The 27,022-nt window shown below is 42.6% G+C and overlaps 1 pseudogene; it reads right to left on the bottom strand.

Moving 5' to 3' along the window:
- Nucleotides 1-129: 129 nt before the first annotated feature.
- Nucleotides 130-26,862, bottom strand: LOC115113846 (nucleolar RNA helicase 2-like; annotated as a pseudogene).
- Between the last annotated feature and the right edge of the window lie 160 nt (nucleotides 26,863-27,022).

Genomic DNA, 27,022 nt, shown 5'->3' on the forward strand with positions numbered 1-27,022 from the left:
CAGGTACAAAAAAATTAAAAATTAAAAAATAAAATAGAGCAGACAACCATTTAATTCCTCAGACCACCTTTAATGAAAAAACATCTCATTCCAATGAATGAGTTTATCAAGTAGATTGGTGAAATATATAATTGCAAAGCAATCAGCTCATACATATTTTGGGGATATACTTTCGGGCACAGGGTTAGCCAGGGATGGCCAGTCTCACAAACACCAGTAAAAACCACCAGCTTGCTGTGCAGGAAACAGACAGCCATGTCATCAGTCCAGAGAACGGGAAGTCTGTGGTTAATAATCAAATGCACTGCTGAAACTGCGTTTATGACTGCCTCCACCTCCTCTCCAGTTGCTACCACCACCGCCACCGTTTCTGAAGCCATGGCCACCCCCCCCCCCCCCTCCACCACCACGTCCACCGAACGAGCGTCCATATCCACGGTCACCACCCATGCGCTGTTTCTCCTCCAGCTCAGGGAGCTCTGTGGCGATTGACAGCTGCCAACGCCTATCATCCTGCCATGCATCCTGAGGAAAATAAAACTGGAGTGGTCACCACAAGTACAATAGTGTCTCTGTGTTACTAACCACATTATCTACGTGTTTTGTTTTTTACGAATGAGGGATTGCTTTTGTTGTGAAATCTGAGGAGTAGCATCACTCATACAAAGCTTGACAGTACGGCTGGGGAAATAATACTCCAAACTGCACACAATGAAAATTCAGTTTGAAAAAAGGGCTTGGATAATTGCTCCTCTTAGCTTTGAATCACCTTACACCAAGCCTTTTACATGTGTCCAATTGCTCACAGTTAAGAGGAAAGGTATCTCTGCTTTCTACTTACTTGGCACTCCTTTACTTTGTCAGCTGGAACATCAAAACAGACTCCCTGCAAAACAAAATTCACTCATAATATAAATATTTTCACTTAACATTAGGCAAGTCAATTACAGTCTCAATAGTATTGTCATTATGTACCAACATTGAATGAGGGTGGTTTTATTTCAAAGGTGAAAACAGAGACGTCACCTGTCCCCTCCCGACCTGAGGCACATTAAATGACAAGCCTACCATTTTTCCCTTGAGGAAGGTCATCCCCCGGATCACATCGTCAATCTCCTCTCCCAGCTGCTCCTTTAGATCACGCCAAGCGCAGCCAATGTTGTGCAGCTCCTGGGAGCAGTTCATTGTCATTGTGGTGTAGCCCTGGAAGGTTTGAACAACAAACATGAACATTAAATATAAGTTCAAACCATTCAAGATTAATTTTAAACCATTCAGGGCATTTACATGCCATTCATTATTCAATTGCTACATATAAATGGCACTGAATGTGTGAGTTAGTAGAGCCTGAACACTCACAGCGTCAGAGTTGAGGAGGGACCTCTGCTCCAGGGCAGTGGCACCTGATATGTGTGCCAGGGCGGCAGCCAGGGAATCCACGGCCCCACGCTCCTCAATCAGCTTGGTAGCAGCCACACGGAAGTACTCAATGGCTTGGGGAGGCACAGAGTCTAAAAACCTCACTGCGTCTTTACTGGAGGATTTGATGATGTCACTGGGAGTGGGCACTCCAACTCTCTTAAATGTGATGCCTGCTTTCTGCTCTACGTATCGGAGCTGGTCTTCCTCTTTGCGTTGGTAGAAACAGATGCAGACGCCTGCCCTGTCAGCCCTACCAGTGCGACCTGACCGGTGAATGTATGACTCCACATCCTGGTAGAGGGTCAAAGCAACATTCATGTTTTAATACATTGTTCTTATTAGATTGATTAAAGTGTTACTACACAGGTATAAGAGAGAACTAACAGTTATCACACGCGGCAGGGTAGGCAGGGTAGCAACACAAAAAATATATATGGTGAAATTGAACGTCCGTTTGCGTTGAAAGATTCAGAGAAAATCTCAACATTGCACCGGGCAAACTGTTTTCCAAGGATGCAAGTGCCAGTTTGAAATTGTAACTATTTTCCCAGAACATTCAAGTATTCTGCCATGTAAACACTGGTATCTACTAGGGTAGCCTAGTGGTTAGAGCGTTGGACTAGTAACCGAAAGGTTGCAAGTTCGAATCCCCGAGCTGACAAGGTACAAATCTGTCATTCTGCCCCTGAACAGGCAGTTAACCCACTGTTCCTAGGCCGTCATTGAAAATAAGAATTTGTTCTTAACTGACTTGCCTAGTAAAATAAAGGTAAAAATTAAATTTGTCTACCTTTGGAGGTGAGCACTGCACGACCAGGTCTACCTCTGGGATGTCCAACCCACGAGCAGCAACGTTGGTGGCCACCAAGACCTCAAAGGTGCCACTTCTGAAGCCTTTCAATGTGATCTCCCTCTGCTTCTGAGGAATGTGACTGGGAACTCTGTAACATTCAACATTTATCACAATCAGTCAGATAATAAATCAGCCATTAGAAATAAAGTCAACTACCTCACTTCATTTTCAATGTAATTTACATCTCAATGTCTAACCTTACATCATGTTTATCCTGGTCAGAGCCGGGTGGACCTATATGCTCACTACACAATTTGCGAAGGACCCTGCAAATTACGCAAGGGCCCCGCCTCCCCCTCGTGTCAAAGTGGATGTCAATGTTTCCAACTTCAATGAGAGGATGAAGCGGAACTATCCTTCTGGTCACGAAAAAATAAGAAAAAAAACAATGAGAGTGAATTGAGGGAACAGCAATCAGGTAAACTTAACATGAATGTTAAGTTGATGTGCTAGCTTACAGTGCATCTCTCTCTAGTCTGTCTGTCTTGCTAACCTCGCTGGGCAGTGCATCTCTTGGTCTGTCTTTGTCTTGCTTGCTTGCCAGCCACATCCAGGACTGTGTCCTGTAACTTTGTGCCTGACAAAAGTGAAATACAGTGAAATACAACTATTTATTACGTTTGATAAACGCCAACGGGCAATGGTGTTTATAAACTTCAGCTTGGAAAAGATAACCATTCACGTGCACGAAATGAAACTCGCGCTTTCCAGCAGAAACCTCTGTGGGGCCCATCCAGACAATATATGGGCGTGATGGCACTCCTCATAGGTGCACATCATTTTAAAACAAGACAATGATTATCTAGTCTCTCAGTCAAAGTTTAGTTACAACTCTGGCCTAATGCAAGACGGAAAGCCATGGATTGACATTGATTTATATATTGAATTTAAAATGTTGATTAGCTGGGCATACTGAGCAATATGGATGCACATCACTCAGTAAATAATAACCATCAAAGATTCAGCCAGTATTTTATATTTTGAAATTGTATAAAAGGAAATCTGGGGGAGCCAGTTTGAATGGGCCTGATGCAGCTGATAACAATACTATTATTAATTTAACCTATAATTGACAGGTACTATTGCTTAAGTTTGTCAGTAGAGGACATGCTGGATTATCAGCCAGTTCAAGCACAGACTCAGTCCATCCATCCTGTTGATCCACATCCAGCCTCAGTCAGTACTAACACAGATCAGTACAGCCGGCTTCAGCAAATACTAACACAGACCCAGTACTGGCAGCTTCAGAAAATACTAACACAGACACAGTACTGGCAGCTTCAGCAAATACTAACACAGACCCAGTACTGGCAGCTTCAGCAAGATACTAAGACAGGCCCAGGTGAAGTACAGGCAGCCTCAGCCAGTACTAGCACAAGCAGAGGTATGCAGCCAGTATCAGATACAAGCTGCTCAGACCCTAATAGAACAGTTGCTGCTCCACCAAATTACACAGCAGATTGGCCCCCAGTCTTAACATACTTAGTGTGCAGAGGTCCATTCAAACCAGGACTGAATTTTTCTTACCCTAAAGACAAGTCCAGAAGAGGTTTCCATTCAGGCTTATTACAGAGACAGCTGTCAAATGGGGAAAAGATTACCAGGAGCTGGCATTCATACTCAAAAACTACACTGTGTATTGTTTTTGCTGTAAGCTCTTTTCTAAAAGACTACAAAATAAAGGAAGGCCTGAATGTCTGGTCAAATATCAACGCCATTCTGAAACACCATGAGGGTAGTCCTGAACACACAGATAATATGATTAAGTGGAGAGAACTTGATCTGCGCCTGTCGGGAACAGACTCTTGACCAGATACAAATGACCATTTGAGGCTGAAAGAAAGAGATGGTCGGTTGTCCTTACACGTTTAATAAGTATCACCCAGTCTCTAGCTGAAAGAAACCTAGCTTTCAGGGGTTCATCAGACAAACTCTTCCAACCAGATAATGGAAACTTCCTAAAAGAGGTTGAATTACTGGCAAAATTTGAAAATCATCTCAGCAAAATTAAAGATGGAGAAACACATGCTCATTACCTTGGGAAGTGCGCATAGAATGAGCTGGTACAGATTGTGAGTGACAAGATTCTGGAAGCAATAGTGACTCAAGTAAGAGACTCAAAGAACTTCTCCATTATCTTGGACTGTACACCTGACAGTCACCAGGAGCAAATGTTCATTATTCTGAGAAGCGTGGCTTTAAAGGGAAAGCCAGATATCAAGGAGCACTTCCTTTGCTTTGTGAATGTTGAGGTTACGACAGGCTTCAATCTGTCCACTATCATCTTAGATAAGCTGAACGAGCTGAAGATTCCATTTGAAGATTACAGAGGGCAAGCTTATGATAAATGGGGCCAACATGAAGGGCAAGCACTAAGAAGTACCAGCCAGACTGCTCAAAAAATATCCCTGGGCCGTGTTCGTCCCATGTGGAGCACATACTCTAAACCTTGTCATTGCAGATGCTGCCAAATCTTCAAAAAATGCCGTTGGGTTTTTTGGGCATGTGCAAAAGCTCTTCATGTTCTTTTCAGCTGGCACACAAAGATGGGAGTGTTTTGAAGAAACATGTGGACATAACCGTGAAGTCACGGAGTGACATGATGAGAGAGTAGGCTCCAAAGTGTTCATGCAATCAGGTATCAGGCTTCTGAGGTTCGGGAGGCATTACTGGAAGCCAGACAGATGATCAACAATTCTGTGGCCAAAGTGGAGGCAGAAGCACTTGCAGAGTAAGTTAGGTCCTACCGCTTCTTGATTTACTGTTTCGTATGGTGAGATAATGAGAATGACAAACAAGGTGAACAAGCTTCTCCAATCCGCTTCTATGCAGTTGGATATCACAGTGAATTTAATCTCAAAAGCAAAGGCCCCGCTCACTACATACCGGGAAACTGGATTCGCTGAGGCCCAGACAACAGCCAAAAGCATTTATGAAGAAATGAATATGGAGGCTATTCTGAAAGAGAGTAGACTGAGAAACAGCAAGGGGCATTTCAGCTATGAGGCAGGGTAGCCTAGTGGTTAGAGCGTTGGACTAGTAACCGTAAGGTTGCAAGTTCAAACCCCCGAGCTGACAAGGTACAAATCTGTCGTTCTGCCCCTGAACAGGCAGTTAACCCACTGTTCCTAGGCCGTCATTGAAAATAAGAATTTGTTCTTAACTGACTTGCCTGGTTAAATAAAGGTAAAAACAATGAGGCTCCTGATGAACCAGTGACTGATGCACTGAAAAACCTTGAAGTCAACTACTTCAACATTGTGGACGACTCTGCTGTGACATCCATGGATGTCCATGGATGAGATTTGAAACACTCAACCAAGTGAAAACCAAATATGGAGTGCTGCTGAACTTCAGCACTGCCTCTCAGATGTCCCGTTGATCTTTAAAGGCTCACTGCATGGAAGTTGAAAACACTATAATCTTCAGAGATGACTGTGACGTCAGTGGAATGGATCTGGCACACGAGATTCAGAATGTACCTGATCCTTTCAAAATTAAAGCTCATCAAAAAGCTACCCTAGGTCTTCCATGTCACAGGAACGTTTGAGTCATTTGGCCATCATGATGATGACATCATTGATGATTTTGCCTCAATAAAGTGCAGAAGAGGATTATTTTTATGGTAAGATTTTAATTCAAACATTCAAATGTTTACACACTTAGTAACATTTAAGATTATATGGCAGAAGTGCATTTGTGTAAACGACTGCTTAACTAACTATGTGACATACTTTCTCAATTTCTTCCAGACAGTCCAGATAGACTGGTGTCCATGCTGAAAATGCCCAGGCTGTAGATGGAACCAAAGTTAATCACACAGTTGTATATTTTTTATTCTAATATTTTGATACTTATAGCTGCAGCCATGGTCTATAGGCTTATGTTCACATTGTATAGACAAAGCTAATTGTATAATATTGTGAGGACTGGACTTAATTACCAGGCAGCAGAGCCAAAGCTCAGTGTTATATTTTATTATTTTCTCCATTTGATATTTTCTACAATTTCTTATTTATGTTAATATTCACTTATCTTAAGATTCTATAGGAATTATTATATTCAATAAATATTGTTTGTTTATTCCTCATTCTGTATAGGTCTACTTATTCTTAGACTGACAGATGGAGCAAACTGTTTTAAAGGAGGGAGGATTGTAGTGGGAGCACTGGGGTGTCAGGTGTGACAATGGCAAATGGTTTACATGGCTCACGGGTCAGGCAGGAGGGCCCCTTATCAGAATTTTGCTTAGGGCCCCTGGGAGGTCAGGACTGGCTCTGATCCTGGTATCAATGTCATACCTCACAAATGTTCTGTATGCACTGTGTAACAAAATAAAATAAAAACGTGTTTTATGGAGGTGTTCATTGACAGCTCGTTGGCATCCTTCTTGGTCTCACAGAAGACGATGGTGCGGCCGTGGCTGCCACTGTACACCTGGACCACATCCCCAATGACTGCAGCCCTCTGAGACCAGTGACACGCAATGGCAAGGTGCTGGGTGGGGAGCAAGAGACCGAGAACTTTTAAATAATTAGCTGATAACAACAAAACTGAACCAAACATAACAAATGAAAAACATTTTTAAATGACTGCCAAGTCAGTATTGTGTGGTATTTTACCAGATTGACATGAACCACAGAATAAGGTAGATGGCATGTAGGCAGGTTAAATATCTCTGCTATATGGAAACTGGTTTGCGTGTGAGTGTCAGAAGTGGCAAAAATGTGGCTCACATAGCTTTAAAGCTCACATAGCTTTAGCCAGAGGAAACTGGTTCAGCAAGTAGGATATTTAAGAAACTTGCTATACATTTCTTAAGAATCATGCTTAAGAAATTAACAAAATTTCCATGACCAGGAAAAAAAGTATTAATAGCAGCCTGGTGGCTTCACGTTACTCAATAGAAAAAGGCATAAATTATACATTTGTTTTCTAAAATGTAAATTTCAAAGGTCAACATTTTCATCTGAATTAATCTGAAGTCTGACCAATGTTTAAACCAAAGTGGAAACCATTGTCAATCAAAATAAAACATCAATTGTTGAAAGCATAACATATTTTTTCTTTGTTACCTCTACTGTGGTGGCAGCTTTCTGGGTCTTTTTGCCAATGAGGTCCACATGCTCATAAGTTGGCCTCATGTACTTCTTTGCCACAACATACACCCATGGTGGGCATGTGGCAGAGAAGAGCAGGGTCTGGGTATTGCTCTCAGAGTCTGCGCACAGAAAACATTGGATCAGATGTGTGCATTTACTATCGTCTGACTCAGTACTACTGATGAGGTATACTATCAATGCCTCCCATCCAACCTAAGGTAAACCTACAGTATATGGCCTAAATCAAACAATCCCGTATGAAAACGTCTCATTACCTTTTTGGTAAGATGCAGAAAGTATCTCCTCCACCTGTTCTGCAAAGCCCATATCAAGCATTTGGTCCACTTCATCTAATACAACGTGCTTCAATTGTGACAGGTCCAGTTTGTTATTCTGTAGATGGTCCTTGATACGACCTGGAGTTCCCACTAGGACATCGATGCCACTGCGGATTGCATCAACTGAGGGGGAAAAAAACAATCTTACACAAATATGATCAACTTCACCATATGCAATTTACAGTATTACTTTTCACCCAAAAAATAAGGCTCAGGATCTGACTTTTCTGGACAAACATCCACGCAGCATCTGTATATCAATAATTTGATCTCAATCAGTTTCATGGGGATATGCACTTAGATCTACTTTAGCTATAAGCTACAAATTCGAAGTAGCCTACAATGTTGTTTTGAATTATGTGAAGGAAGTGATTTTGATGGTGTTAACAAACTGTAGCATAGCCTACCAATGTTAAGTTTCAATCGAAGCACATATTTTGCCTCGCTCGCTGTTGTGGCCACATGAGAAAAATGCGACCATTCACACAGTCATCTTAAAATTTCATAAGAAATGGGTGGTGTTTAAAAGAAAATCTTACACTGACATTATACTGTGGTATCATATCCTGTTCTATTATGTAGAATAATTATGAGATCTTTATTAAGCTTTGATCTAACTTGAATGAAGAAGCAATATCTGCCAGAGTAGCGTTATCTCTACGAGTGTGTGTGGAGTGAGGGTCCGGGCACATGCGCAGACTTTGGAACCTTTAACTGTTGGGAAGAAAGGTTCTGAAAGGTCGGATCCGCAGCCAATCGTAAATAATAGGCACTTTGCAATGAAGCCAAATGTTTGTACCAGATCAATTGTAGGAACACTACTCACGTTGAGGGTTGTAGGAACTCCCACCATAGAAACAGGTAACAGACAGTTTCTTTGTCGTGTCCTTGAAATCCTTTGCTACTTGAATAGCCAATTATCTCGTTGGAGCAAGGCACAGAACCTTATATATATATTTTTTTAAATAAAAAAAGAGAAACAGTTAATGATAAACATAAAGCGTTCCAGAAGCCTTCCGGTCAAAATATTATATACGCTCCACAAAACTATTCTTAAGAAATAAGGCACGAGGGGGTGAGGTATATTGGCCATATACCCCCAAAAATGTAAAACAGATACCGGCCTTACTGCAATTATAAATCGGTTACGAACATGAATATAACAGCAAACAAGTAGATTTGCTTCATACCTATGGGATATTGTCTGATACACAGTGCCTTCAGAAAGTATTCATTTTACTTGACATTCCACATTTTGTTGTGTTACAGCCCAAATTCAAAACAGATTAAATTGATTTTTTTCACTTTATTGAAAAATAAATACAATTTACATACAGTTGAAGTCGGAAGTTTACATACACCTTAACCAAATACATTTAAACTCAAATTTTCACAATTCCTGACATTTAATCCTAGTAAATATTCCCTGTTTTAGGTCAGCTAGGATCACCACTTTATGTTAAGAATGTGAAATGTCAGAATAATAGTAGAGCGAATTATTTATTTCAGCTTTTATTTCTTTCATCACATTCCCAGTGGGTCAGAAGTTTACACACACTCAATTAGTATTAGGTAGCATTGCCTTTAATTTGTTTAACTTGGGTCAAACATTTCGGGGTAGCCTTCCACAAGCTTCCCACAATAAGTTGGGTGAATTTTGGCACATTCCTCCTGTCAGAGCTGGTGTAACTGATTCAGGTTTGTAGGCCTCCTTGCTCACACACGCTTTGTCAGTTATGCCCACAAATTTTCTATAGGATTGAGGTCAGGGCTTTGTGATGGCCACTCCAATACTTCGACTTTGTTGTCCTTAAGCCATTTTGCCACAACTTTGGAAGTATGTTTTGGGTCATTGTCCATTTGGAAGACCCATTTGCAACAAAGCTTTAACTTCCTGACCGATATCTTGAGATGTTGCTTCAACATATCCACATAATTTTCCTCCATCATGATGCCATCTATACTGTGATGTCCACCACTCCCTCCTGCAGCAAAGCACCCCCACAACATGATGCGGCCAGCCCCGTGCTTCACGGATGGGATGGTGTTCTTCGGCTTGCAAGCGTACCCCTTTTTCCTCCAAACATATTGATAGTCACTATGGCCAAACAGTTCTATTTTTGATTCATCAGTCCAGAGGACATTTTTCCAAAAAGTACAATCTTTGTCCCCATGTGCAGTTGCAAACCGTAGTCTGGCTTTATTATGCGGTTTTGGAGCAGTGGCTTCTTCCTTGCTGAGCGGCCTTTCAGGTTATGTCGACATAGGACTCGTTTTACTGTGGATAGATACTTTTGTACCCGTTTCCTCCAGCATCTTCACACGGTCCTTTGCTGTTGTTCTGGGATTGATTTGCACTTTTCGTCCCAAAGTACGTTAATCTCTAGGAGACAGAACGCGTCTCCTTCCTGAGCGGTATGACGGCTGCGTGGTCCCATGGTGTTTATACTGGAGTACTATTGTTTGTACAGATGAACATGGTACCTTCAGGCTTTTGGAAGTTGCTCCCAAGGATGAACCAGACTTGTGGAGGTCTACAATTTTTTTTCCTGAGGTCTTGGCTGATTTATTTTGATTTTCCCATGATGTCAAGCAAAGAGGCACTGAGTTTGAAGGTAGGCCTTGAAATACACTGCTCAAAAAAAATCCTAGATCTGAATGAATGAAATATTCTTATTAAAAACCTTTTTATTTACATAGTTGAATGTGCTGACAACAAAATCACAAAAATTATCAATGGAAATCATAGTTATCAACCCACGGAGGTCTGGATTTGGAGTCACACTCAAAATTAAAGTGGAAAACCACACTACAGGCTGATCTAACTTTGATGTAATGTCCTTAAAACAAGTCAAAATGAGGCTCAGTAGTGTGTGTGGTCTCCACGTGCCTGTTTGACCTTCCTATAATGCCTTGGCATGCTCCTGATGAGGGATCTCCTCCCAGACCTGGACTAAAGCATCCGCCAACTCCTGGACAGTCTGTGGTGCAGCGTGGCGTTGGTGGATGGAGCGAGACATGATGTCCCTGATGTGCTCAATTGGATTCAGGTCTGGGGAACGGGCGGTCCATAGCATCAATGCCTTCCTCTTGCAGGAACTGCTGACACACTCCAGCCACATGAGGTCTAGCATTGTCTTGCATTAGGAGGATCCCAGGGCCAAACGCACCAGCATATGGTCTCACAAGGGGTCTGAGGATCTCATCTCGGTACCTAATGGCAGTCAGGCTGCCTCTGGCGAGCACATGGAGGGCTGTGCGGCCTCCCACACCATGACTGACCCACCGCCAAACCGGTCTTGCTGGAGGATGTTGCAGGCAGCAGAACGTTCTCCACAGCGTCTCCAGACTGTCACGTCTGTCACATGTGCTCAGTGTGAACCTGCTTTCATCTGTGAAGAGCACAGGGCGCCAGTGGCGAATTTGCCAATCTTGGTGTTCTCTGGCAAATGCCAAACGTCCTGCACGGTGTTGGGCTGTAAGCACAACCCCAACCCGTGGACGTCGGACCCTCATACCACCCTCATGGAGTTAGTTTCTGACCGTTTGAGCAGACACATGCACATTTGTGGCCTGCTAGAGGTCATTTTGCAGGGCTCTGGCAGTGCTCCTCCTTGCACAAAGGCGGAGGTAGCGGTCCTGCTGCTGGGTTGTTGCCCTCCTACGGCCTCATCCACGTCTCCTGATGTACTGGCCTGTCTCCTGGTAGTGCCTCCATGCTCTGGACACTACGCTGAGACACAGCAAACCTTCTTGCCACATCTCGCATTGATGTGCCATCCTGGATGAGCTGCACTACCAGAGTCACTTGTGTGGGCTGTAGACTCCGTCTCACGCTACCATTAGAGTGAAAGCACCGCCAGCATTCAAAAGTGACCAAAAAATCAGCTAGGAAGCATAGGAACTGAGAAGTGGTCTGTGGTCCCCACCTGCAGAACAACTCCTTTATTGGGGGTGTCTTGCTAAATGCCTAGAATTTCCACCTGTTGTCTATTCCATTTGCACAACAGCATGTGAAATTTATTGTCAATCAGTGTTGCTTCCTAAGTGGACAGTTTGATTTCACAGAAGTGTGATTGACTTGGAGTTACATTGTGTTTAAGTGTTCCCTTTATTTTTTTGAGCAGTGTACATCCACAGGTACACCTCCAATTGACTCAAATTATGTCAATTCGCCTGTTAGAAGCTTCTAGAGCCATGACATCATTTTCTGGAATTTTCCAAGCTGTAAAGGCACAGTCAAATTTGTGTATGTAAACTTCTGACCCCTGGAATTGTGATACAGTGAACTGTAAGTGAAATAATCTGTCTGTAAACAATTGTTGGAAAGATTACAGCTGAGGCTTTCTGAGAAAGTATAAGAGCTTTGCATACCTGGATTGTACAATATTTGCCCATTATTCTTTACAAAATTCTTCAAGCTCTGGCAAATTGGTTGTTTATCATTGCTAGTCTTGCAATAGATTTTCAAGCAGATTTAAGTCAAAAGAGTAACTCTGCAACATTCAATGTCATCTTGGTAAGCAACTCTAGTGTAGATTTGGCCTTGCATTTCAGGTCATTGTCCTGCTTCTCCCAGTGACTGGTGGAAAGCAGACGGAACCAGGTTCTTCACTAGGATTTTTCCTGTGCTTCGCTCTATACAGTTTATTTTTATCCCGCAAAACTCCCCAGTCCTTATCAATGAAAAGCATACCCATAACATGACATGCAGCCACTACTATGCTTGAGAATATGGAGAGTGGTACTCTTTTTTTTGCTTACTTTGCCTCATTTTTCCCAGTATTACCTTAATGGCTTGTTCAAACAGGATGCATGTTTTTGAATATTTTTTTTCTCTACAGACTTCCTTTTCACTCCATCAAATTAGGTTAATATTGTACAGTAACTACGTCATTGACCCATCCTCAGTTTTCTCCGATCACAGCCATGTATACTCTGTAACCGTTTTAAAGTCACCATTGGCCTCATGGTGAAATCCCTGGGCGTTTTCCTGCGTCTTTGTAGGGACTGGGTGTATTGATACACCATCAAAAGTGTAATTAATAACTTCACCATGCTCAAAGAGATATTCAATGTCTGCTTTAAAAACACATACATATATTTGTTTAACTCTGCAAAAAAATTAATTTCCTCTCACTGTCAACTGCGTTTATTTTCAGCAAACTTAACATGTGTAAATATTTGCATGAACATAACAAGATTCAACAACAGACAACCTGAACAAGTTCCACAGAAGTGTGACTAACAGAAATGGAATAATGTGTCCCTGAACAAGGGGGGGGTCAAAATAAAAAATAACAGTCAGTATCTGGTGTGGCCACCAGCTGCATTAAGTACTGCAGTGCATCTCCTCCTCGTGGACTGCATCAGATTTGCCAGTTCTTGCTGTGAGATGTTACTTCACTCTTCCACCAAGGCACCTGCAAGTTCCCAGACATATCTGGGGGGAATGGCCCTAGCCCTCACTCTCCGATCCAACAGGTCCCAGATGTGCACAATGGGATTGAGATCCGGGATATTCGCTGGCCATGGCAGAACAGACATTCCTATCTTGCAGGAAATCACGCAGGGAACGAGCAGTATGGCTGGTGGCATTGTCATGCTGGAGGGTCATGTCAGGATGAGCCTGCAGAAAGGGTACCACATGAGGGAGGAGGATGTCTTACCTGTAACCTCTTACCTCCACATCGATCCCGCTCCAGAGTACAGGCCTCAGCGTAACGCTCCTTCCTTCGACAATAAACGCAAATCCAACCATCACCCCTGGTGAGACAAAACCGTGACTCGTCAGTGAAGAGCACTTTTTGCCAATCCTGTCTGGTCCAGCGACGGTGGGTTTGTGCCCATAGGTACATAGGCACCTGGCTTACAACAGGCCTACAAGCCCGCAGTCCTACCTCTCTCAGCCTACTGCGGACAGTCTTGAGCACTGATGGCGGGATTGTGCGTTCCTGGTGTAACTCGAGCAGTTGTTGCTGCCATCCTGTAACCTGTCCCGCAGGTGTGATGTTCGGATGCACCGATCCTGTGCAGGTGTTAGACGTGGTCTGCCACTGTGAGGACGATCAGCTATCTATCTTGTCTCCCTGTAGCGCCGTCTTAGGCGTCTCACAGTACGGACATTGCAATTTATTGCCCTGGCCACATTTGCAGTCCTCATGCCTCCTAAGGCACGTTCACACAGATGAGCAGGGACCCCGGGCATCTTTCTTTTGGTGTTTTTCAGAGTAGAAAGGCCTCTTTAGTGTCCTAAGTTTTCATAACTGTGACCTTAATTGCCTACCGTCTGTAAGCTGTTAGTGTCTTAATGACCATTGCACAGGTGCATGTTCATTAATTGTTTATGGTTCATTAAACAAGCATGGGAAACAGTGTTTAAACCCTTTACAATGAAGATCTGAAGTTCTGGATTTTTACAAATGATCTTTCAAAGACCGGATCCTGATAGAGGGACGTTTCTTTTTTTTTTGCTGAGATAGAAATCTTTCAACTGGTTCTTTCAACTGGTGCCTTTTTGTAGGAGGCATTTCAAAACCTCCCTGGTCATTGTGGTTGAATCTGTGTTTGAAATTCATTGATCGCCTAGGGGACCTTACAATTATCTGTATGTGTGGGTTACAGAATTCATGTTAAACACCATTATTGCACACAGTCCATACAATTTATGTAACTTGTTGAGCACATTTTTACTCCTGAACTTTGGGTTTGCCATAACAAAAGAGTTGAATACTTATTAACTCAAGACATTTCGGCCTTTCATTTAATTATTTTGTCCCCCAAAAAAATGTATATTATGTATATGTGTAGGCCAGTGAGATGAAAAATCCCAGTTTAATCCATTTTAAATTCAGGCTGTAACACAACAAAATGTGGAAAAAGTCAAGGGGAGTGAATACTTTTAAGGCACTGTACACATTGCTGGCATGCTGTTTCAGCCCATCAGCATCCAGGACCCAAACTACTCAGTGATAATATGTAATTGACAACATCTTCGCACTAACAGAAAACGCAGAATATTTTATGGCAGAATCTGCAGCAGACCTACCTTTGGGGCTCTGCCCCGCCTCTTGTCACCCGGGTCATTTTGGATTTTCTCGATCAGCGGAATAGCAAAAGCTAATGTTTTGCCAGTGCCTGTTCTTGCCTGACCAATTACATCCTTTCCCTCATACACGGAATTGAAGGTTTGGGTTTGGATGTCAAAGAGGAAAGATATGCCTCGTGCTAGGGGGAAAATAAAGTTAAAATGTAGGTTAGTGGATTAAAGTTGTTTTACCAGAAATTAAAGGGATATTTCAGGATTTTGGCAATTAATCCCTTTATCTACATCCCCAGAGCGATGGATTTATGGATTTTTATGTCTCTGCGTGCATTTAAGGAAGTTGCTAACTAGCATTAGCACAAATTCGCTAAAGATAGAATATACTTCCAGTCATTGTGCTAAACTACCTCAACTTCCTTCATACTGAATGAAGAGAAAAAAATTGTATCCATGAGGTTGACTGGAAGTAGATAAAGGGGTTTCACTGGAAAATCCAGAAATATCCCTTTAAGTAAATTGATAACTAGTCACCTTAAACAATGTCACTCTAAATAATGCCTACATAACTTACATTACTCATATCACATGCATATACTGTATTGAGACCCAATCACTGGACACTTTAATAAATGGGTCAAGTCACTTAAAACAAGGTTTACATATCTTACATTACACATATCACGTCTATACTGTATTTTATACCATCTAATGCACCTTGCATATGCTGCTCGGCCATCGCTGTTCCTAGGCCGTCATTGCAAATAAGAATCTGATAGCATGCAACACCCCAAAAGACCCACAGGGGACGTAAACAAAATAATTAGCATTTCGGCGTTACACAAACCGCACAATAAAATAGAAAACAGTCATTACCTTTCACCATCTTCTTTGTTGGCACTCCTAGATGTCCCATAAACACTATTGGGTCTTTATTTCGATTAAATCGGGCCATATAAAGCCAAGATATTGTTATATGTAGACTGTGTGATAAACGAAAAAAAAACAGCGATTTCACAACGTAACGTCATTTTTTAAAATTCAAAAAGTAGACGATAAACTTTCACAAAACACTTCGAAATACGTTTGTAATGCTACTTTAGGTATTAGTAAACGTTAATAAGCGATAAAAATCATCCGTAGGCGATGTAAATATCATTAGCTGTCGTCTTGGAAAAAATTTCAGGAGAGAGCTCTTCCGGAATGATCTGGGCGGAGACGGATCTGGGCGGAGGTAAGCGGTGCCCCTGTTTCGGTTCAACCAAGAATCAAAGATGATTCAATTCACAAGACTCTAGACAACATGGGGATGCTGTGGGAGTTGAATGCTCGGTCTTATCTAATTCGGCTCACTGTTAACAATTGCTGGAAGTGGCGCAAGGATATTTATTTCCATTTTCTGTGATCAGGTTTTCCTGCGCTTTCCGATGTAACGCACGTTATGTAATAGCCACAGTCGTGATTTAACCAGTTTTAAAAACGTCCGAGGGTTTCCTATCCACACATTCTAACCATATGAACGTACTATATTCCTGGCATGAGTAGCAGGGTGCTGAAATGTTGCGCGATTTTTAACAAAATGTTCAAAAAAGTAGAGGGTCGACTGAAGAGGTTAAACAGCGTGGGAAATTCCTGAAAAGTATGTAATGGCTTTAGAAGCTTCTGATATGCTAATTGACATAATATGAGTCAATTGGAGGTGTACCTGTGGATGTATTTTAAGGCCCACCTTCAAACTCTGTGCCTCTTTGCTTGACATCTTGGGGGGGAAAAATCAAAGAAATCAGCCAAGACTTCAGAAAAAAAATTGTAGCCCTCCACAAGTCTGGTTCATCCTTGGGAGCAACTTCCAAATGCCTGAAGGTACCACGTTCATCTGTACAAACAATAGTACGCAAGTATAAACACCATGGGACCACGCAGCCATCATACCACTCAGGAAGGAGACACCTTCGGTCTCCTAGAGATTAACGCACTTTAGTGAGAAAAGTGCAAATCAATCCCAGAACAACAGCAAAGGACCTTGTGAAGATGCTGGAGGAAACAGGTACAAAAGTATCTATATCCACAGTAAAACGAGTCCAATATCGACATAACCTGAAAGGCCGCTCAGCAAGGAAGAAGCCATTACTCCAAAACCACCATAAAAAAGCCAGACTACAGTTTGCAACTGCACATTAGGACAAAGATCATACTTTTGGGAAAAATATCCTCTGGTCTGATGAAACAAAAGTAGAACGGTTTGGCCATAGTGACCATCGTTATGTTTGGAGGAAAAAGGGGGATGCTTGCAAGCCAAAGAACACCAACCGAACCGTGAAGGAGTGGCAGCATCATGTTGTGGGGGTGCTTTGCTGCAGGAGGGACTGGTGCACTTCACAAAATAGAAGGCATCATGAGGCAGGAAAATGATGGGAATATATTGAAGCAACATCTGAAGACATCGGTCAGGAAGGTAAAGCTTGGTTGCAAATGGGTCTTCCAAATGGACAATCACCCCAAACATACTTCCAAAGTTGTGGCAAAATGGCTTAAGGACAACAAAGTCGAGGTATTGGAGTGGCCATCACAAAGCCCTGACCTCAATCCTATAGAAAATTTGTGGGCAGAACTGAAAAAGCTTGTGCGAGCAAGGAGGCCAAGAAACCCGACTCAGTTACACCAGCTCTGTCAGGAGGAATGGGCCAAAATTCACCCAACTTATTGTGGGAAGCTTGTGGAAGGCTACCCCGAAATGTTTGACCCAAAGTTAAACTATTTAAAGGCAATGCTACCAAATAGTAATTGAGTGTGTGTAAACTTCTGACCCACTGGGAATGTGATGAAAGAAATAAAAGCTGAGTTAAATCACTATTTATAAATTTACTATTATTCTGACATTTTCACATTCTTAAAATAACGTGGTGATCCTAACTGACCTAAGACAGGGAATTTTTTACTCTGATTAAATGTCAGTTATTGTGAAAAACTGTGTTTAAATGCATTTGGCTAATGTGCATGTAAACTTCTGACTTCAACTGTATATGTTTATATATATATGTGTATGTATATTCACCCCTTTAGATTTGTGTGCATTAGGTAGTTGTTGGAAATTGTTAGATATTACTGCCCTGTTGGAACTAGAAGCACAAGCATTTCACTACACTCACATTAACATCTGCTAAACATAAGTATGAGACCATTAACATTTGATTAAATAATAGATTACATCTTTTTTTTTATTTACCAAAAAATTGACAAACAAGGAAAAATACCTTGAAGTAGTTTGATGGTGTTGGGGGAGATTCTGAAGTTTGAAAAGGCTCCCTCTTTTTGTTCTGGTGTCTCCTAAAGGCATGAAAAAGAAAAGAAACACACTGATACAATGTTCTTAAACTCATTTAAATTGGTGTTCCACAAACCACCATGTGACATCTTCACTAATGAATGAGAACGTCACTGGGAAAGACTCACAATTTCTTTTTCACCGTCACTGCCGGAGTCTTCGCTTGATTGTGCTGGAGTTGTCGTTGTGGAATGTCCATTAGTTTGTGCGATCAGCGTGGGAGTCTTAGGCAACACTCTGTTGACAACTACTTCTTCTGACGTCTTCTTTTTCTGTTGGTAATGACAAAATGGAACATGGTAAAAAGATGCCTTGCCCTGGTGATTAGTAATTAACATTTGAATATAAAATGATTATATTCATTCCTATCTTAAGACAGGCAAAAATAATGTATTTGATAAGAGATATCCCGTGTAGCTCAGTTGGTAGAGCATGACGCTTGCAACGCCAAGGTTGTGGGTTTTGACTACCATGGAGGACCAGTATGAAAATATATGCACTCACTACTGAGTGAGTCGCTCTGGATAAGAGTGTCTGCTAAATTACTAAAATGTAAATATCAAAATAAATCAATACCAAGTGAAGGAATGTTTTAACAAAACACTACAAGTTACCTCAGTTGCTTTGTCATTGTCTGCAGACTCCTCATTGAAATAATATTACCATTAACATCAATGGATTTGTTCACATCCCCATTTGCTTTGTCCACTTTTTCTTTCTTCTTCTTCTTCGGAACAGGAGGTTCACAGTCAGGTTCCTCTTCAACAACAGTTTTATGTTTCTTGATTTTCTTCCCCTCCTTGGTCTTCTTCTCCTTTACTTTCTACAAACCAAACAGTGAGCCATGCATTAGTTTAAGGGGAAAGAATAGTAGCAAGCTATATCAATGTATAGCTACATTTCTTACCACATCACAGGGCTAGTGAACTTGAACCTAGTAGAATGACAGATGGATCACTATTGACGTACTGTATTGTATACATAGTTGCAAGTTCAATGCTGACTAGCTAGGCATGCTGCGTTCAAGTGATAGTTGGAACTGGGACTCTTGCTACCTGAATGAAGGCGGCACGTGTGTCTAACTACAACCATTTAGATAGAACGTGGGACATGTCTGAGTTTCCTAGTTCTGGCTAGCATGAGAACGTGGAATTATGCCGCGTTCAAAACAATTGAGTACTCAAAACATGAAGTCAAATCACGACGTCAGTGATCTTCAGATCGGAGGTCTAGAAAGAGGGCCGAGTTCCCAAGTTGGAATACCGAATTGGATGACCGTTCAAATCGATATTTCCCAGTCAGAGACCGTTTTTGTCCGAGTTTCCTGTTGTCTGAACGCACTGAATTTGGAGATTACCGAGCTCCCAGTTGTCTTGAATGTGGCATTAGAATGCAACATGTCCAGGAACGTCATCAAGTGGCACAAATTGACGTGGCACAAATTGATAGGATGTGACTGTACCAGAGAACGCCTAGGCACGTTGATCCTTCTGTTATGAAGATCAGCTAAACACGTGTCATGGGCACGAGGCTGCGTACACTGGTAGCAATGAACATGTCATGTGCGGCGCCAGCTACTTTCTACAGTTATTTTAATCTCAAACTACTTGTATTTTCCTTACCTCTAGCTAGCGTAATGGCAATAATATTAGCAATATGACAACGTTAAATTAGTTACCATTGTTGGTGTTTCATACTGGAGAGGGAATGCAAAACAACGACGCTGGACAGAGTGGAATCAGGTGTATCAAAAAGGCTGTTTATTGGTCAAAGATATCTTGTCCTGCCGTTTATCGTGCACGGACCTAAGCAATGCGACTCTGTGAAGAGTCAGAATAATTAGGCAGCTCAGCCAGAGTTTACAGCAGAATGTATACACAGAATAATGTAGGTGGAGTCTCGTCGTGTTGGTCTTCTGACTGGTCCTGAAGAGTTGGAGGCGGGCCTTGCTCTAGCCAGAGCGGGCCCCATTGGTGCACAGCAAAGTCCTTTGCTCTTGGCACCCGACCAGTAGGGGGGGGGGGGGGGTAGAGTGTGTGTGTACAGTGCTCCATGAGATGTATGTGTGTCAAGGAAACGTGGATTTTAGGGACTGGTAATGTCTGCTTTAGGCTCAGGTGTTTCCTGTCTTTGCAGGAGTGCATGCAAGGGTCAATGTCAGTGAGATAGCTTGGCACTTCTAAGCTCGTTAGTGTTGCAGGCTGCTCTTTGTAGTTTACAGGGGAGTATATTTGCGTGATGGCAGCTGTGTGTCCTTCGGATAATCACGTTATTGCACACAGGCTCTAGACTTGACTGAGGACACTGGGCCCAGAGTTATCTGAGGGCATCCGGTTTAACCAGAGCTTTGGTCTGCTAGTAACGCTTTATATTAGATTATTTATATAACAAATCCCCCTCTTCACATCTTATTAGACGTGAACAATAGAAATAAAATATGAAGCAACCAAACAATTTGGTAGGATCCACATTTTTGAGTCCCCCTCTTCACGTCTTTTAAGATGTGAAAACTATAGAATTAGAATATGGAGCAAAACAAACAATTTGGTAGGAACCAAATGTTTGAGTCCCCCTCTTCACGTCTTTTAAGACGTGAAAACTATAGCATAATGGTGGCGGTTGCATTCGTGGGTATACATAAGGTGGTGCTCCTAACCTTGTCTGGTGTGCATGGTGGGTCTGTATGTGTAGTGCTGCGTTTTGGGACAGGAGTGATTGGAGTGAGTGACATCAGGAACGGAGTTAGGGACATGTGTAGGGGTAAGTGTATGTGATGTGGCAGGGTGAGATAGTTGTTCAATTAACCATGTGAGAGTCTTAGGGTTACTCCAAATATCAGTAGGAATATCACAAATAAGGGACCAGATATCCCCAGCCTCACCCAGAGAGGGAGAAATGTCCCTCTAGCTGGGCGAGGTTCCTTTTTCAGGGGAGGCGGAGTTTGATTCCGCATCACCTGAGTAAGGAGTGTCTTCATTTGGAATCGAATTTAGGCCGCTCAAATCAGCTCTGATTTCAGTCAGTGTTCTAGAAGGAATTGGGGCTGGGGTGCAATGTGTAAGGTGGTGCCAAGGTGCGCCTGATTTACCTTTGACCTGGACTGAGTGTGAAGTAACCTCCTTCACTTCGTACGGTCCAGTCCACCTGGGTTCCAGCCACTTTCTCTTGTGGACTTTAACCCTCACCCAGTCACCAACCTTTACCTTCACTGGTGGCGTGTCTCCCGGCAGCTCCCCCTCCTGGACCTTGTGAACCTGGGTAGAGAGTGCTGCAGAGAGAACCGTCAGTTTTTTCACATAATTATACATTACAATTTGTTGTACATCAAGGGCGGGCATATGACCTCCCTCCCTTGGTGGACCAGGCATGACTCTACCAGTCATTATCTCATGAGGAGAGAGATGGGTGCCTGTTCCTGGTGAGGCTCTCATGGCCATCAACACCAGAGGCAGGACTTCAACCCATGTCAACTTCGTACCTGCACATACTTTAGCTATCTTAGCTTTCAGCTTTTGGTTTAAGGTTCCACCAGATTTTGGGACCGGGAGTAAATCTGTGTGTTATGCCAAATCTTTCTTCCACCTGTCTCAGGTGTTTGTTAAATGTGAGCCATTTGTCAAATTTGATTTGTCTTGGGATGCCATACCTGGGTATTAGTTTGGTTTGTAGCCACTTAACGACTGACCTAGCATCCTCCTTAGCTGTTGGTATTGCTTCTACCCATTTGGAGAACCTATCTACCATAACTAGGAGATAGTGTTTGTCTTTAGAATACATTGTCGGGGCCCATGTCGGTGTAATCTATACTAATATCCTGAAAACATGCATTAGGTAATGGGTATGAGCCCACTGGTGTTTTGATATGGTTTCTTTAGGTTGTGGCTGCCACATATGTTGCATTCGTCACAAAATAAGTCAGTTATTTTTCATGTGAGGGTGTCACCAGATGTGCGAGACCTTTTGAAGGGTCTTTAGTTTGCCTTCGTGTGTGTGGCTATGTGCTTCACGTAAAAGTTCTGGGTCCATCAGTGTGGACTGCTCCATGGGCATAGACTGAGTCTGTATAGATATTCACAGTCTTTCCTTTTGCTCTGATGAGGGCCTGCGTCAGTCGGATGATTTCAGCTAATTGGGCAGGTGCTGGTTGAGGGATGATGGCTGATTCAAGGGTGACATCACGAGGTGAGCTGTTTTTTTTTCAATAGCTTTTGCTACTGCAGCAACGTATCTGGAGCATGTTGTCTGTCCTACCTCAATGTGGTCAAGTTTGGAAGAGTAGTACATCAAGACCCTTCTCTCCCCCTCTTGTTTCTGGAATAGGACGGATGAGGTGAATCCTTCCTTTTCAGAAACATCCAAATGGAACTTGTTCTTGTAGTCAGGTGCAGTCAGAGCTGCTGCCGCTCATAGATCTGTTTTCAGGAGTGCTATGGCTGTTGATGCTTCAGCCGTCCAGGCCAGGGGTGCATGGAGGTTCCTTGGTCGTAGGATGACCGGTGCTGCCACCTCCTCTGGGCCTCACACAATAGTACAACACCTGATAGGTGGGGTCAGGTGCATCATGTCTTCATCCCAGTCTGCAGTGTAGGGGCAGCCATCAGTGTCTCAGCTTGGGGAGTCTTGTATGGGTGCAGAGTGTAGATTTGAGCTGTCAGTTGGTTGTACTTCAACTGGATGTGAGGGGTGGTAGGCCCTGTGGGTAGGCATTTTAGCCAGTATACTTCTTGGGTTTCAGACAGCGTGGGCATCGGCTGGAGTGGCATCATCATAATTCTTGCTGGGCGATCAGGTGTTGAAGAGGGAGGGTTGGTGGATACTTCCACTCCACTTTCAGTAGTATTTGAGGGAACTTGATAGTAGAATAGGTGCATCCCGTGTCTACCAGGAACTGATGGGGGACACCCTCAACTTCACACATCATAGTTGGTTCAGTGTGCTGTTGAAAATGTTGTCTCCCTTCTCCTGCCGTGGGTGGTGGGCATTTTTATGGCCAGGGCATGGTGTTCCCTGCCATGCCTTGGAACTGTGGTTGGTTGTAATCTGGCTGCTGCTGTTGCATGTGAGTAGGTCCGGGGTGGTTGTATGCAGGTGCTGACTGCTGAGGTCCTGGTTGGTTGTAGTGTGACGGAGGGGGTCCTCCTCTTCCTCTCCCTGGTGCTCCTCCTCCTCTTTCACTCCATTGCTGTTGCTGCGGGGAGAGTGGTTTCCTGCAATCTCTGGCAAAGTGACCGGGAATTCCGCAGTTATAACACTGGTAGTTTCCCCCTCTGTATGGTCCAGTGTAGGGGCCTCGTTGAGCCCGTTGCTGTTGCAGGATATACCGCTGTGGGGGAGGGTATTGGGGTGGTGGGGCTGCCTGCTGTTGGATCATCTGAGAGACAGTCTGTGCTACGATCTGAGTGTTATCTGGCTGCTCCCCTTGGTCTTGAGTTTCTACTGCAATCATTTGTTTGGGCGTGGTGGCTGCAGACATTTTATCTAAGTCGTCTGAGAATGTGTATAATGCGTTTATCTAAGTTTTAGTCAGTCCTTTGTGTGGTGTTTATTTCTATCTTTGTATACCCAGCCCGTATTGTGGTGTTAGCTCAGACTCCTCGCATGCGCCCCCACCCTCGCACACAAAAGATTTATCAGTGTGTGGTGACAGCTACGTGTGTTTCTCCGGTAGTAATTTGAAAATGTTCAGCGATTTATTTTAGGTATTTTCTAGAAATGATTGAGCAATCCCCTCTTGGGACAATATGTTAGCAAATTCAAGCGGTTCTATAACATTTGTCAGAATAATTCTATCTCTTTAGGAAATATCGAAAAATAGAAGAACCTAAAAAGAATTGTTCTGCGAATTATTTAAATACTTTCTGTAAATAATTCAGTAACTTCCTTTATGAACTTATATCAGTAAATTCCAGCGATTCTATAGCAATTGTCAGAATAATTCTATCTCTTTAGGAAATATGGATAGAAATAGAAAAACCCCAAAATCAGTGTATATGTTATGCTGGTGAGTGAGGACCCAAAAGCGATTTAACAGAAACAGAGTCTTTTAATGTCCAAACAGGGAAAACATAAATCCTCTATCTTTACAGGAGAGTCCCCCCTTCTAGTAGTAGAGGAGAATAGCAGGGCTAGCGGCAACAGACTGCTGGTCCCTCCGGGTAGGCGCGGGCCGTAGAGGACAGAGACACCTGCTCATACGCAGCATCTGATGAAGAGGCAGATTACGACAGGACGGGACAAGGGCAAAGCATACAAGAATCCGACAAGGACAGAAGCAGAAACAGAGAGAGAAATAGAGACTTAATCAGAGGGCAAAAGAGGGGACAGGTGTGAGAGAGTAAACGAGGTCGTTAGGAGAATGAGGAACAGCTGGGAGCAGGAACGGAACGATAGAGAGAGAGAGTAACCTAATACGACCAGCAGGGGGAAACGAAGAGAAGAGAAAGCACAGGGACAAGACATAACATGACAATACATGACAGTGTAGCTCGGCGGCTTTTCAATCAAAGGCAGTGCTTAGCTCGGCGGCTTATTTAAGTACTTTCTAGAAATAATTCAGTAATTTCCTTTTGGAACTTATATTAGTAAATTCAAGCGATTCTATAACAATTGTCAGAATAATTCTAGTACATTAGGAAATATAAGAAAATAGACAACTAAAAAAAAATGTTCAGTGAACTATTTAAATACTTTCTGTAAATAATTCAGTAACTTCCTTTATGAACTTATATCAGTAAATTCGAGCGATTCTATAGCAATTGTCAGAATAATTTTATCTCCTGGGGAATTACCAACAGCGGAAGAGGGAAAAAAGAAACCATCAATATTTTAGCACGGCGGCTGGGTTAATTCACCGCTCGGCGACTGATCAGTATTTTGGCTCACCGACCGTCAATTTTACACCGTTTATGTATTCAGAGTATGGCAATCATTCCCCAACAAATGTTTTCTCTGAATTGGGCACAACAAAATCGCGGAACGTCAAAACTGGTTATATTATGTTATAGTGTGATGTGCAATGGGCACATCATTCCCGATCTCTGTCTTGTGGAACGCTAAACTTACATATACTATATCTATTCGACTACACCTCTAACATAATCAATTAAACAGTCTACAACTTATTTAATAGGATCTTTTACATGCATTAACTACACCTCTAAACACAACCAATTAACCAATCTACCACTATTTAATAGGATCTTTTACATGCAGATTCAGTCGATCTCATAATTGACTACACCTCTAACACAACCAATTAAACAGTCTACTACTATTTAATAGGATCTTTTACATGCAGATTCAGTCGCTCTCATAATTGACTACACCTCTAACACAACCAATTAAACAGTCTACTACTATTTAATAGGATCTTTTACATGCAGATTCAGTCGCTCTCATAATTGACTACACCTCTAACACAACCAATTAAACAGTCTACTACTATTTAATAGGATCTTTTACATGCAGATTCAGTCGCTCTCATAATTGACTACACCTCTAACACAACCAATTAAACAGTCTACTACTATTTAATAGGATCTTTTACATGCAGATTCAGTCGATCTCAGTATAGGCCAATTAATACAAAATAAAAATAATTTAAAAAAATTAAACGAGCAAAACAAGATCTCCCTGATCAATGCCTTAGGTTCTTATGTAAAAAAAAAATTGGCAACGATTCATACTCACGTCAGTACTTTCTGATCAAAATTTGGTTTAGACTATAATACAATATGCAGATTTCGATTTAACAGGCTCTGCTCACCTTTCAAGTAGAGCGCTCCGATCAGATTTCCTGAGGCAAGACGAATGGCTGATTGTCTCTTGGACAGGTCACACTTCCGTCTGATTTTGAGCCGTCATCAGTTTCGTCCTCTCACACCAATTTATCATAGATCGAATCCAGGAATAACCATCCTCATGCTACCATTTTGTTGGTGTTTCATACTGGAGAGGGAATGCAAAACAACGACGCTGGACAGAGTGGAATCAGGTGTATCAAAAAGGCAGTTTATTGGTCAAAGATATCTTGTCCTGACGTTTATCGTGCACGGACCTAAGCAATGCGACTCTGTGAAGAGTCAGAATAATTAGGCAGCTCAGCCAGAGTTTACAGCAGAATGTATACACAGAATAATGTAGGTGGAGTCTCGTCGTGTTGGTCTTCTGACTGGTCCTGAAGAGTTGGAGGCGGGCCCCATTGGTGCACAGCAAAGTCCTTTGCTCTTGGCACCCGACCAGTAGGGGGGGGGGGGAGTGTGTGTGTACAGTGCTCCATGAGATGTATGTGTGTCAAGGAAACGTGGATTTTAGGGACTGGTAATGTCTGCTTTAGGCTCAGGTGTTTCCTGTCTTTGCAGGAGTGCATGCAAGGGTCAATGTCAGTGAGATAGCTTGGCACTTCTAAGCTCGTTAGTGTTGCAGGCTGCTCTTTGTAGTTTACAGGGGAGTATATTTGCGTGATGGCAGCTGTGTGTCCTTCGGATAATCACGTTATTGCACACAGGCTCTAGACTTGACTGAGGACACTGGGCCCAGAGTTATCTGAGGGCATCCGGTTTAACCAGAGCTTTGGTCTGCTAGTAACGCTTTATATTAGATTATTTATATAACACCATGCGGATGTAGAATGTAACTAGCAAGCTACGGTAGCTGCTAGCAGGCGGTGCTAACGCAGTTTCGGTTGTTTTACTTACTTTGGGTTTCGTACTGCCCGCACTAATGTCCAGTTCTCCTTCCATCCCGATGTCTTCTGTTTCAAAAATCATCTTTGATGGCATCTTCCTCGGTTGCTTTCCCTTCGAGTGGACACTAGCTAACCCTACGGGCACACGTACAGAAAGAAACGACACGACTGTGCTGTGTTGAGGTAGACCTTTTACAAGCATAGAAATTAAGTAAGTAGAACGGAACTCCCATTGGAAGCCAGTACAATGCAAC

Source organism: Oncorhynchus nerka, linkage group LG28 (genome assembly GCF_034236695.1).
Source record: "Oncorhynchus nerka isolate Pitt River linkage group LG28, Oner_Uvic_2.0, whole genome shotgun sequence".
In the NCBI taxonomy this organism is placed as follows: Eukaryota; Metazoa; Chordata; class Actinopteri; order Salmoniformes; family Salmonidae; genus Oncorhynchus; species Oncorhynchus nerka.